Genomic DNA, 13,140 nt, shown 5'->3' with positions numbered 1-13,140 from the left:
TCTGAAAAACAAAACTATCCCCATGATGATGAGTAAATACATTTTCCCTGGCCTACTCAGTTTTTTCAATATAATTCAGTGGGTGAAAAAAGCATGCAATCTTTTTGCAGCTTAGTAGATATTTTCTAGCAACAGGCGACTGTGTGTTAAGTCTGAGGTGAGTGTTTTGTGACCTAGATCAGCGGTCCCCAACCCCCGGGCCTCGGACCGGTACCAGTCCGTGAGTCGTTTGGTACCGGGCCGCGAGAGTTGAGGCTCAGGTGTGAAATGTATGGTTTTCAGGGGTTTTATCGGTTTTCAGCGTTATTTTGTTATCGTTTTTATCGTTTACTCGGTTTTCCTGGGTCTTTTCACGTGTGTTATGAATAAATTTTCTTTTTTCGGTACCGGTACTAGTTTTATTTTGTTGTATTATCCGCGACACCTTAAAGGCCGGTCCGTGAAAATATTGTCGGGCATAAACCGACAGCAAGCAAAAAAGGTTGGAGACCGCTGCTCTAGAGGACAGTAGCTATGAAATGTGATGTCCTTCATTAGTTTCTAGTCCATCTCTATCTTGGTTGGAGACCGCTGACCTAGATGAAACCCTGGAAGATCATGAAGTGCTGGTCAATGCAGAATAATAGGATTAAGAACCATATTTTGTGATCTCAGTTTTTATTTGTTGACTCTTACTAATACAACCTACCTTACGCTGTGTTATGACTCACCCCAGTAGTTGGGTAGGCTAATGGAAGTCCTTGGTTCGACATTAGTAAGTTTATTGAGTGATATGATTGAACAGTCTTTACTGCTATGCTAATTCTTAGCTTAGCAGGATGTTTTGATTTAATATTTACTATAAAGAAATGAAGTGGTGTTTACAAAACACTTTTCTGCTCTAATCAAGCACTTGAAGTATTTTAACTACAAGCTTCATTCACCCAATCGCACACATTCATCCATCCATTCGCTTCTGCTTATCCTTTTCATGGTTGCGGGGGTACTGGAGCCTATCCCAGCTGTCATAGGGCCAGAGGCGGGGGTACACCCCAGACAGGTCGCCAGTCTGTCGCAGGGCTGGTGCTTTTTTTCTCTACATAAGAATCTTCTCTGACATTCACACACACAGATGAGATCAGGAGCAACGCAGTGTTCACTATCTTGCCCAACGTTACTTCAACATGTTGCCTGGAGAAGCCAAGAAACAAGTTTAATGAAGACCAGGACACCGAAACGTTGACTATCATTCATATAACATTACAAACACCCACCCAGACCTCCACAGTCTGCTGCATTATAATACCTGACTGACTCTGTCATCACAGGACAGTTATGAACTGCTGAATTGGTGATCATCAGTTATTCAATAAACAATATGTAAAAAAGAAATAGATTTAAAAAACAGAAAACAAACCCTTCAGGAAACTATTGTAGAGGATTTGATCACTGTACATTAAATCTGTATGAGAACGTCATTAGTAGTAGAACAATGAGTTTTACTTTAGAACAAAAGGTGACTGTGGATTTTTGGTTTTAGAGTTTGTTGCCACACGCTTAATGTCAGCTAGAAGGAAATTCTTAGATAAGGAAGTACGGTGAAGATTACAGGGGCAGACTAAGACTACCAGAGGGGAAGGAAAAGAAAAAGAACCCAGCCACACGTTAGTCAGTGATGAGTAACAAACGCATTCAGTGTGTGTGTTAGCATTTGTGTGTGCATGCGCTGGTCTTCTGCAGACCTCATCAGCCAGCTCAGAACACAGCTGCTACAATGTCTCTGCACCAGGACCAATAAAATACATTAGCATCAACCAATCAGTAGCACTCAGTTTAGGTGAACCCGCCCACCTCTTTGCTCCACCCTCTCAGGGATTTTCTGTCAAAGTCAAATTTAAGATGACTACATTGCAAATAAATGTATAATCCAACACAAATAATCTTAACAGTGATGTGACGGGGCTGTTGCTGGAGTCAAGAGACAGTCTTTGAGGCAAGTAGCCAGATTAAAAAAAAGCATCTGTGTCTGATGAAAACAAAAATTACTCTGCTTGGCTAAGCTCTGGTCCACCTGCAACCCTGAAGTAGGAAAGTGGAAGAAGATAGATGGTTAAATACAGAGTTTCTAAATTTATTTAACCAGAAAATAGGAATCTGTATCCATCAATATAGTGAGTTTTGTCATTTTAGCTTGTTTAAATTTGAAAATATTAAATAATATAACCTATAAATGGCATCAAACAGGAAACAATAAGATAATAAGTTGAAATTGACATTTTTAAATAAATACATTTTTAAAAAAAAGGAGGTGTGCCATGTATATACACTGTTCAAAAACCTAAAGGAACACTTTAACATACACTAGATCTCAATGACAAAAGATCATGCTGGGTATCTATACTGATATGGATGGTAAAATGCGTTATGAATGAAAAAAGATGCTATTTCATTTGATGGAAAATAAAATGATTACAACAAAGAGTTGAATTCAAAGACATCCCTGAAATCAAAGAGAAAAATGCCTGGCCTAGAGTAACTGCCCGTCTCCTGGAATCTCCTCCATGCTCTGGAGGCTGTGCTGGGAGACACAGCAAACCAACTGACAATAGCAAATATTAATGTGCCATCCCAGAGAATTTGCAACCTTAGTAGGGTCAGTATCACCTGATGCTACAAGTAGTGACACTGACCCTAGCCACATGAAAAACAAATGAAAAAAAAACAGTCAGAAAAGATGAGGAGGGAAAAATGTCAGGCCATTCCTGTTTTGGGGGATGCATCATTGTTGCACCTCTTGCTAATTTGTATATGCATTTTCTCTTCTATTTCTGCTTCTTTGTTTTCTTCTTCTTTCACCTTTTCCCTTTAGGTTACACCTTTAGCTATCATTTATCCTTACCATTCTCTTCTGTCACACCAGCACACTGCGTGTCCTCCTTCACTACATCGGCTTTTCCTGCTGTCTGGCAGGTTTATCTAATAACTTTCCTTCTCTCTCACTGCCTCCAAACAGGCCTTTTCTCTTCTTTTGTCTTTACACTGCAGTAGCATAGTTTGCACCGGCACTGTGCTGGTCAACAGCACCAGATTTTAGGCTCTTCCTGATGCAACCCCCATCGTTTATCTACACTAATCTAATCTATACTGCCTGACACAGAACAGGAGTGGTTTGTACAACCAATTTAATCAGTATTAATAATGTTGAGAAGGCTAACTGAACGCATGCAGTCTTATTCCCAGTTCAAAACTACATCTGATCTCTCTTTCTAATTAACATTTTAATGTTGAGGCCAGTCAAACTTTGTAACACATCGTCTGTGAAGGTTCTCAGTCATCCAGGTCATCGTAGTCAAAGGAGCTTGGAAAGAAACGCATCTGGACTTGTTTAAGTTGCTTGAAGACCTTTCACCTCTCATCTGAGAAGCTTCTTCAGTTCTAAGATCAAATGGTGGAGAGTCCCAGATTTAAACCTAATGGGAGTTTCCCCAAAAGAGGGACAAAGGACCCCGTGATGATCCTCTACCTAATCACATGAGCTGAGGTGTGAAAATGGGTGTGGGTCACAATCAGCCAGGGTTTCGGGTGAGCTCATTGTGAAATGTAACCCACATCAGATTTGTGAGTTCGGCTGATGAATAAAGTTGGAGGTGTAATTTCCCTCCCCGCCACTAGGAGGCGAGTATGCCTTAAGATGACTTTCTGTTAGTCAACATTTCCTGTTGTGAAAGCCGTTACTCATGAGGCAACCGCCAAATTAGCTGAAAGATCCCGGTAAGAAAAGTTAAAATAAAAGTTAAATTCACAATTTATCTTCACATACTAATAGTTAATAGATGGCTATTTATTAGGATCTGAAATCAGTGAGATACGGCCGTGGGAAGCTGCGTCAGCCGGGCGAGCTATCTCACCACGAGCTCCGGTAAGGGATGCTACATGAATGTTAGCACCATAAAGACATGTAGTTGACTGCTGTTAATATATTTTATGCTTTAAAAAACAAAACCAGTCTGAGTTGTGATATTTATGTTTAAAGAACTGTAACATCACTGATGTGCAGATGTTTAATTTTAAGTGCTAAAGAATATATTAAAATGTGCCCAGCTAACCGCTAGTACTAAGCTACTGCTTAGCGATTTCTGTGTATCTCTGTGTTCTAACATTACTGTGATTCATTTGAGTTTGTTAGCTTTCCAAAACTTTGTGCTTAAATGCACACCCTTTTAGTTTTGTTGACTTAGAAGTCAATTCATTTGATAAAGATGCAAAAAGTTCATAAAATGTGATTTTAAAAAGTGAGGGATCTCATTACTCTTTTGAAGTATTAATGTTTTAAGAAGTTGATATATTTTTCTGAGAAATAATTCAAGTTGAAATATCTTAAAAAGAAGAACAGTTAAAAGCAAGCTGTTAAAAGGATAAATATGGAAGAGTGGATCTTACAAGTTTATTTATTTTTAAAAGGGTAAATATAAAAACCTTGTGTGATGTAACTCAAGTTATTTCATGATGGTTGAGACATTGTATAATTAAAATAATTTGTTATACTTGAGCAATACCTGACTGAAAGATGAGTGATGGAAGAAGCATAGATAAAATAGTAATGTATGCACTCCGATCTGTGTGCATAGATTGGTTTTTGACCAGGACTGGATCATTCGAGATCTGAACCCTGTGGGTTCAGTGGCCAGCCAATCCCAAGAGAGTGACTGTAGACGGACCAGAGTACGGTGTGGCCAGCCGTGGGATCCATCTTCAGCGAACCTCAGGACTATAACTACATTCCTTGACACAGATAAAACTAACACCGGGTAGTGTTAAAACCAGTGGACAGAAACACGCACACACAAGGAACTCTAATTTCTCTTTCCAAAGAGAAGTGGACTGAGCAACAGGAGTGGAAGCTCTTTAATTGAAACTGTTTGGATAATTTCCTTAAAGAGGATGTTTGGTTTTGATTTTATCTTGGGCCCTTTAATGTGCGTTTGTGCACTGTAGAAAGCCGGCTTTAGACAGGCAAGGTTTGTAAACTTTACATCTTTCAGTACAGTTTCTATTCAAATCACATCTTATCTATCATTGTGAGGTTCCTTCTCTGCTGATCCTTTCAAGGCTCCATAGTCTTACCTAGAACTTTCTGATACTGGTCCAAAGTTGTCGAGACAATGATTTAATGCGTATCTCATATTATTTATTTGTAATACCTGCTACAGAAACCATTGTGAAACCATTGTCAACCACCATTTGACCGTTAGAACTGAAGAAGCTTCTCGGATGAGAGGTGAAACGTCTTCAAGCAACTTAAACAAGTCCAGACGCTTTTCTTTCCAAGCCCCTTTGTAACACATCCTTTTGAATAACTTCAGCTGAAATAATCTGAACTGTGAATATCCTGTTATAGCTAAAGGCTGGCAACTGAATTGATCACTACTGATGATTAGTCATTGCCATAAAAATAGAAATAAAGAGAGGTGCTCATTTTAATAGATGGAGTAACAAACGAGTTAAAAAGAAAAGAGAAATCTGTCTTCTTTCAGTCCTCGGTCTTGTGGCTTGGAGGGAATTCCTTAGTGTCTCTTTCCACAACACTTCAGGAATCACCAGTAATATATCAAGAAGGAGCCACTTGGCTCTCCGCATTTCTTCCTGGACTGGTAGTAGTCCAGTTGCATGCCTGACCTTTGACTTTCACAGTTCACCTGGGACAGCCATTGCTACTGAAATCTAGTAAATGCCTTTAGTTGACTGTAGTGACAGCATTTCCAAAACACCATGCAACAATTGGAGAATGGAGAGAGGTTAAACTTTATGGGTAGAGTTTTGCAGGTTACTTGACACAAGTGAGACAAGAAAAATCTGGGTTTTAAACTCTATCCCTCTGGGTCCAAGATTAAATATGTGACTCAGAATAGTGCAACAATCATTGAGATGGTAAACAGACTGGTTCTTCTGTAGCCCTTTTTCTACTCTTCCTGAGCACTCAAAGCACTTTACACGTGCCTCGTTCACCCATCCAAGCACTTTTTTATCTAAGTGTATTCAAACTCTGACAGATGCAACCCTTGCGTTAGTATGTTGCAAACTGGAGCAGCCAGGGATCGAACCAGCAACCTTCTGTATAGTAGACGACTTGTTCTACTGTCCTTCACAACAAAATATGGCCCTTCAGAAGTATAACTTTGGATATTCAAAATGACAAGCTGTGAAAGTGAGCTCATTAATGCCATGCTCCAGTCACTTAGTGCAACCCAAGGACATTTGTGTTATTTAGTGAAACACTACCTCTCTAAAAGATGATTGTGTAATATTGTTGCCACCTGAAACACTCTTCTCATTATCAAGTTAATAAGAAGAGCGAATCATAACCATGTTCACCCACAAGGCACAGCTATGATTAAATGACATTGACATAATAATGACATAATAAACCTTCTCCTTATTAGTTTTTACTCTATTACTATATTGCTGTGACAATTAATCCGTCAACTTTGATTAAGAAGTTTTGAGATCAAGACAAACTGTTACTCGTTTGTTCATGCTAAAACATGTGTAGGTGCACAGGCCCCTGGTGTAAATAAAGACGCCATCTTTCTGAGGTGGAAAAAACAATTGCCCATATGAACAAGTTAAAGCAAAGCAGCCATAAACAACCTACTTTGTAACCTAAAGCCCCTGAAATCCCATTTAAAACACCACCATAAAACTTCAAAAACATGCAGGTCCAATCTAAGCAGTTTCTCCTTTTTTGCCCCCGTGTATATGCAGCTTTTTTATCCATAACCCCCTGCTAATGTGGCTAAACGCTAACAGAAACCAGCAGTGGGTTTAGGGGTGTGTTAGTTAACAGGCTTTCAGAGCAGCTAATATGGAAAGGAGGACTGTATAAAAATTGCTGAGAGGGAGAAAAAGAGGGACATGAAAAGAGGAGAAGAAAGGAGAGGAAGAGGTGACCCGTGGCCCCCCGATGTAATGCTGGAAACCATCAGTGGGGGGGCCATTTAAAAGTTGCTCCATAAAGACATTTAACAGTTTGGGGGTGCCAGCGTGGCGAACAGGTAGCTGCTGATCTTTCAACTTAATGTGTGTATGTGTTTTTTTCCAGATACTACAGCACTGAAGTCAAGGGTGGACAACATTTGGTCTTTCCTCAGTTATCTAACTGTTGTTAGAGTCTGGCATCTGAACAGCTGATCTACAGCTGATACAGAAAGATGGTCTATCTGGCAGAGATACTGACTTTTTTTTATTGTCTCCAATGCTATTAATGTCAGAAATGAAGTACTACACTTATTCTTAAATTTCACATATATATATATATATTAGGGGTGCAACGATACTCGTATCGATATTGAACCGTTCGATACAGTGCTTTCGGTTCGGTACGCATATGTATCGAACAATACAAATTTTTAAAATTTATTTTATCAACTCTTCTAATGACGATGCTGTCTGTGTTGAGCGCCCAGTGGATCTGCGTTCGACTACTCCGCCTAGGCTGCACTGTCGAGTGCAGATCCACTGAGCGCAGCGCAAGCTAGCAAGACAGAAGCTAAGCTGGTTGCAACATGGCAACTGCCTCAACGCTATCCCAAATTGAACCTCCCCCACCCTCATTCAGATCTGGCGTTTGGAACTATTTTGGTTTTCATGTGACGTATGACCCTGAAGGTAAGCGCGTCATGGACAAAAGTAAAACAATATGTCGGATGTGCCATGTAATGCTCAATTGGTGGGAACTAGTGTGTTAGCGCAGTTAGCTTGTTAACGTGTTGACGCCGTCCAGCCCCACACACAGGGCGATCCAAGGTAACTCGTTAACGGAGATTTGCTGCGTTATGGCGTTGATGTCATTTTAATGAGATTAACGCTGACAGCACTAGTGAGAACACAACAAATATGATTGCACATTTACTCTGACATCATCCTAGTGCAAAGACAAGTGGAAGCAGACAAAAACAACAAGCACGCATGCTACAAACTTTACCCGAGTCATTTAGACAGCCGTTAGCACATGATTCTCCTTATGGGGACCTGATATGTTTAATATGCTGCTGAGAATATAGCCCAGAAGAAGCGTATAGTATAGCTTTTATTTTGGAAAGAGCAATTTCTCTGTAATAAACTCTCTTTTCCAAAGATGAGTGATTCCTCGATCAGATAGATTTATTTATTTTTATTATTTTGTTGTTTCAGCAACATTAAATTTAAAAACTGTACTTTTGAGTTAAAATATATATTTATAATTTTAATAAATGACAAATTAAAAAGGCATGAACATTTTTTGTATCGAAAAAATATCGAACTGTGACACCAAAGTATCGAACCGAACCGAACCGAACCGTGAATTTTGTGTATTGTTGCACCCCTAATTTATAGATCTATATATCATGCAGCAACATTAAGCCATGTACACTTGAAGCTAATTTGAAACTATGGGCTAAATAACTCCTGGCAAATAAAGTGGGCGGGACCTGCAATAGTCATTGATAGTCTCTTCAGGTGAGCAACTGAAGAGACTATCAATGAATATTTTTGATTGACATATGACCTGCAATGATATATATTAGAGGATCGCACACCTGAAAGCAACCAGTTGGTAGCTTCAAAGCAAACTGGTACCAGTGCGTACGTGACATAGTGTTTATTTGGACTTGTGTTTCTGACTTCTGACCAAAATTATTCTAATTCTATCAACTATCACCAAACCTTTGTGTAAAGTATCTAGTTTAGCTAGAATGATCTAGATTGCTCCACTTTATATACTTTTTTGACAAATTTTAAATAGGAGCACAGGCAGTTTACCTGAGTTTTAAAAATCCAGTGAAGCTGAGTCCTAAATTAAAGTACACTAATACCAAAGCAGTCAGAAAACAATAGTTTCAAATGGTAAAGGGAAACCATAGAATCTACACAAGAGAAGTCACCATGAAACAATGACTTCAAACATTTGCTTTTTTGTTAGCAGACTTTTTTGTTTGTATGTGCTCTTATGTAAAAGTTCTCCAGGCTCACTGAAGGTCTTTCAAATTCGTTCTGTAAATATTTTTTTTAAACTAAACCTTTTGGTGATTTGGTTTCTTTTCACACAGAGAAAAAGTAAGAGCAATTTTAAAAATTTGAAAGTGAATGTCAAGAGTTTGTAACCACACCACCACCTTAGAAGGGTCTTGTTTTGGTCCACAGCCAAGTGCAATTACTGTGTTCATACCTGCACAAATGAACACCACTAAGTCAAGTCAAGTCAAGTCATCTTTATTTATATAGCACATTTAAAAGACATCAAGTGTCGGCAAAAGTGCTGAACAGAGGGATAATATAATAAAAGAATTAAAATAGAAAAAAAACATTTTTTTAAAAAAAAGGGGAGAAACAAACAAGTACCAAATTAACCAGTTTTGTGTTTACACATAACATAATACTTTTGCACCAACAAGCTGATTCCCAAAAAGCTCTTAGCTGAAACCTTTGCATATCTCAACATGGTGTCCAGTGTGTCCTTGAATGTTTGAGGAAACTGGCGAAGAGGAAGGCAAACAAATAAGTGGCAGGTCTAAAAAAAACACACCTCAGTCAAAGTCTGGACACAGCTTCTTATTTAATGGTTTTTCTTTATTTTTACTACTCTCTAGATTGTAGATACATACTGAAGACATCAAATATATGAAGGAAAATATATGGAATTATGTAGCAAAAAGAATTGATAAATAGCTGTAAATTTGTCATATATTTTACATTCTTTAAAGTAGCCAACCATTGCTTTGTTGACAGTTCTGCAAACTATTGGCCTTCTCTCAATGAGCTTCATGGTGTAGTCACCTGAAATGGTTTCGCTTTACAGGCGTGCCTTGTCAGGGTTCATTTGTGGAATTTCCTGCCCTCTTAATGGAATTGGGACCATCAGTTGTGTTGTGTAAGTTAGTACACAGCTGAAAGCCTTATTTGACAACTGTTAGAATTTTTATTATGGCAAGACCCAAATAGCTAGGTAAAGAGAAATGACTGTCCATCACTACTTTAAGAACTGAAGGTCAGTCAGTCTAGAAAATTGCTAAAACTTTGAATGTGTCCCCAAGTACAGTCGCAAAAACCATCAAGCGCTATGACGAAACAGGCTCACATGAAGACCGCCCCGGGAAAAGAAGACCAAGAATCACCTCTGCTGCTGAGGATAAATTCATTCAAGTCACCAAACACACCTCCAGGCTGTGTTAGGGCTACGGAGAGTGACGGAGAGATGAATCAGAAAACCTGGCATCCACAGTCACATGACCTAAACCCAGTGGGGATGGTTTGGGATAAGATAGAAGCACTTGTTGGCAAAAGGGCCAACAAGTGCTCAGCATCTCAGGGAACTCCTTCAAGACTGTTGGAAAACCATTTCAGGTGACCTCATGAAGCTCACCAAGAGAATGCCAAGTGTGTGCAAAGCAGTAATCAAAGCAAAGGGGGGCTATTTTGATAAGAATCTAAAATATAAAACGTGTTTCTTTTTGGTTTACTGGTTTACTGTCATGAAAATATAGATAAATAATTAAATGTGAAGGTGTGTCCAAACTTTTGACTGGTAATGTATGTGGAAGACCATTTACTTAGAAGGAAAAAGAAAGAGGTAAAGCTGGCCCTTCAGTTGATCCATCTACTGTTTGTTTTCCTAATTCATCAGTTGGCAATCTTTTGTTATGATGAATCCTGATGAGAGGAAACAAATATACACAAAGTAAGAAACCAAGGAAAGAAAGTTAACTGAAGTACTCAGAGTTGCACTGTGATGAGTTCATTTAGTTCTGGCTTTCTCTTACTCCCTGACTTAACAAAAACACACAGAAACACCCCAATAAAGGCTTCTAGTTTCTAATGATGCAGTAAACACACCAGGTCTCCACCACGTTTTGAGCTTCTCCTTGATCTTTTTATATGCAAGAACCTGTTGCCGCCAGCAACACCAGCCACAGTGAGAGTGCACACATGTACAGGTAGTAAAATCAGCTCCAGTGCTTTTTGTTTGATGTTGGTTAGTCCTGACCTGAACACAGCTGGAACAGTAGCACTGATATAAAAATACTAAAGATTTTATCCTGTTAACATTTATTTAATATAGATTTGGATTTTTTAATTTCCCAGTTTACCATCAACAAGTTGTATAGAGAGCAAAGTACAGCTATCAGTCTTTTATCTGTTTATGGTTATCCTTAACATCTTTACTTTGAAAAAGACTTTAAAAAGCCAGCAATTACAAGTTAATTATATGTTTAATTGCTTTCAAGTTGATGCATTTAGCATTTTTTTAAATCATATTTAATTTAAGTATTGCAAAACTACAAAGTAGCAGCGACACTGCGATGATCAATGGCAACTCTGCATTCACCAACGACCTGAACGAGTTCTACGCCCATTTCGAGGTTAGCCAGGCAGCTAGTGCTGACTGCAGCCTGAAAACAGAGGACGGTCACATCATCCGCGAGGAAAGGGGGATCAGCATCAGGTAGCACGACATCCAAGCTGAGAGTGAACACCAGGAAAGTGGCGGAACCAGGCAGCATCATCAGCCATCTGCTGCGTTGCTGTGATGAGCAGCTAGCAGGTGTGTTCACGTCTATCTTCATTGAGTTGCTCGCTACGTCTGTGGTCAACTACCAGCAAGTTGCACTGACTTTGTTGGTAATGAAGGTGTTCGAGAGGCTGCTGAAGAACATCATCTCCTCCTCCATCCCAAGCACCACAGACCCGCTTCAGTTTGTCTGCCGACCCAACAGATTCAAAGAGGATGTGGGATCCATCTCCCACGTCCTGCACACAACTCTCAGCCATGTGGACAAGAAAAAGGGTAAATATGTGAGATTGATGTTTGTAGATTACACTAAAGCGTTCAACACAATAGTGCCCTGCAGACTGTTCACAAAGCTCAGGGATCTAGGACTCAACAGCCAACTCTGTGCATGGGTGTTGAACTTCCTCACTGGCAGGTCTCAGGGGGTGAGGGTGGGCAGGTGTGTCTCTGGCAGCATCACCACCGACACGGGAGCACCACAGGGGTGGTGTACTCTCGCCATTACTCTACTCCCTCTATACCTCAGACTGTGTGTCCACCCATGGCTCTAATACCATCATAAGGTTTGTTGATGACACAGTGGTGTTCGGCCTCATCTCCAACAATGATGAGACGGCCTACATGAATGATGTGAAGAACCTGGCATCATGGTGTCAGGACAACCACCTCCAGCTGAACGTGTGAAAGACCAAAAAGCTGGTGGTTGACTTCAGAAGTAAGCACTGAGTCTACAAGCCCCTTATCATCAACGGAGCTCCAGAGGAGAGGGTGCTGTCCTTCAAGTATCTACATGTCTACATCTCGTTAGACCTAACATGGTCTTGTCACATTCATTTCCAGACCAAAAAGGCTAGGCAGCAACTGTACCATTGCCGACAACTGAGGAAGTTCAGGGTCTCTCTAGTGATCCTCAGGACTTTCTAATTAAGCACTGTGGAGAGCATCCTCACACAGAACATCAAATCCTGATATGGGAAAAGGTGTGTTCAGGATCAAAAAGCTCTTTAGAGAGTCATCCGTGCGGCAGAACGCTGCTGCAGGTCTGTTCTCCCTTCCCTACAGGACATTTACACCAGGAGATGTTGATCCAGAGCAGCTCAGATATTAAAGGACTTGTCCCATCCCAGTAATAAACTGTTCCAACTTCTGCAATAGGCTGAAGGTTCAGCACCATTAAGGCAAAAACAGAGAGACTCAAGAGGAGCCTCTAGCCTCTTTAGGATAGCACCGTTTACACTACTCTGGTCACCTGCTTACTCTACTCCACTGCTCTGTCAATACATCACTGTGCTAAAATGGCACAAGACACAATGTACATTTTCAGATTTTTAATTTAAAGATTTCCAGATTTTTTTAAATTTAACTTTCTTACTGCATATATTGTCTCATTTTGCACAGTAAAAGGAGGAGTTCAGGACACACTTTACTGTGTGTTGCACTCGTATGACTATGCATGTGACAAATAAACATTCTTGAATGTAGTCGTTTAAAATTGGGCTGCTGTTACCACGGCTGAAGCTTTGAGATTTTACAGCGATTTTACACTTACTAAAAGAAAACACTCTGAAAAACTCTTAAATCTCTTAGTTTTTATTTTCACTTGACTCCATTACCCA

General features: G+C 39.8%; 1 long non-coding RNA gene across 1 annotated transcript; it reads left to right on the top strand.

Moving 5' to 3' along the window:
- The first annotated feature begins 3,486 nt into the window (after window positions 1–3,486).
- Window positions 3,487–9,193, top strand: LOC146520758 (uncharacterized). The gene is made up of 2 exons (XR_014873909.1): window positions 3,487–3,898; window positions 4,608–9,193. It is a non-coding gene; the product is annotated as an uncharacterized LOC146520758 (long non-coding RNA).
- The last annotated feature ends 3,947 nt before the right edge of the window (window positions 9,194–13,140 follow it).

This window comes from Neolamprologus multifasciatus, chromosome 4 (assembly GCF_963576455.1).
Source record: "Neolamprologus multifasciatus chromosome 4, fNeoMul1.2, whole genome shotgun sequence".
In the NCBI taxonomy this organism is placed as follows: Eukaryota; Metazoa; Chordata; class Actinopteri; order Cichliformes; family Cichlidae; genus Neolamprologus; species Neolamprologus multifasciatus.
This window is presented reverse-complemented; position numbering and strand designations above follow the sequence as displayed.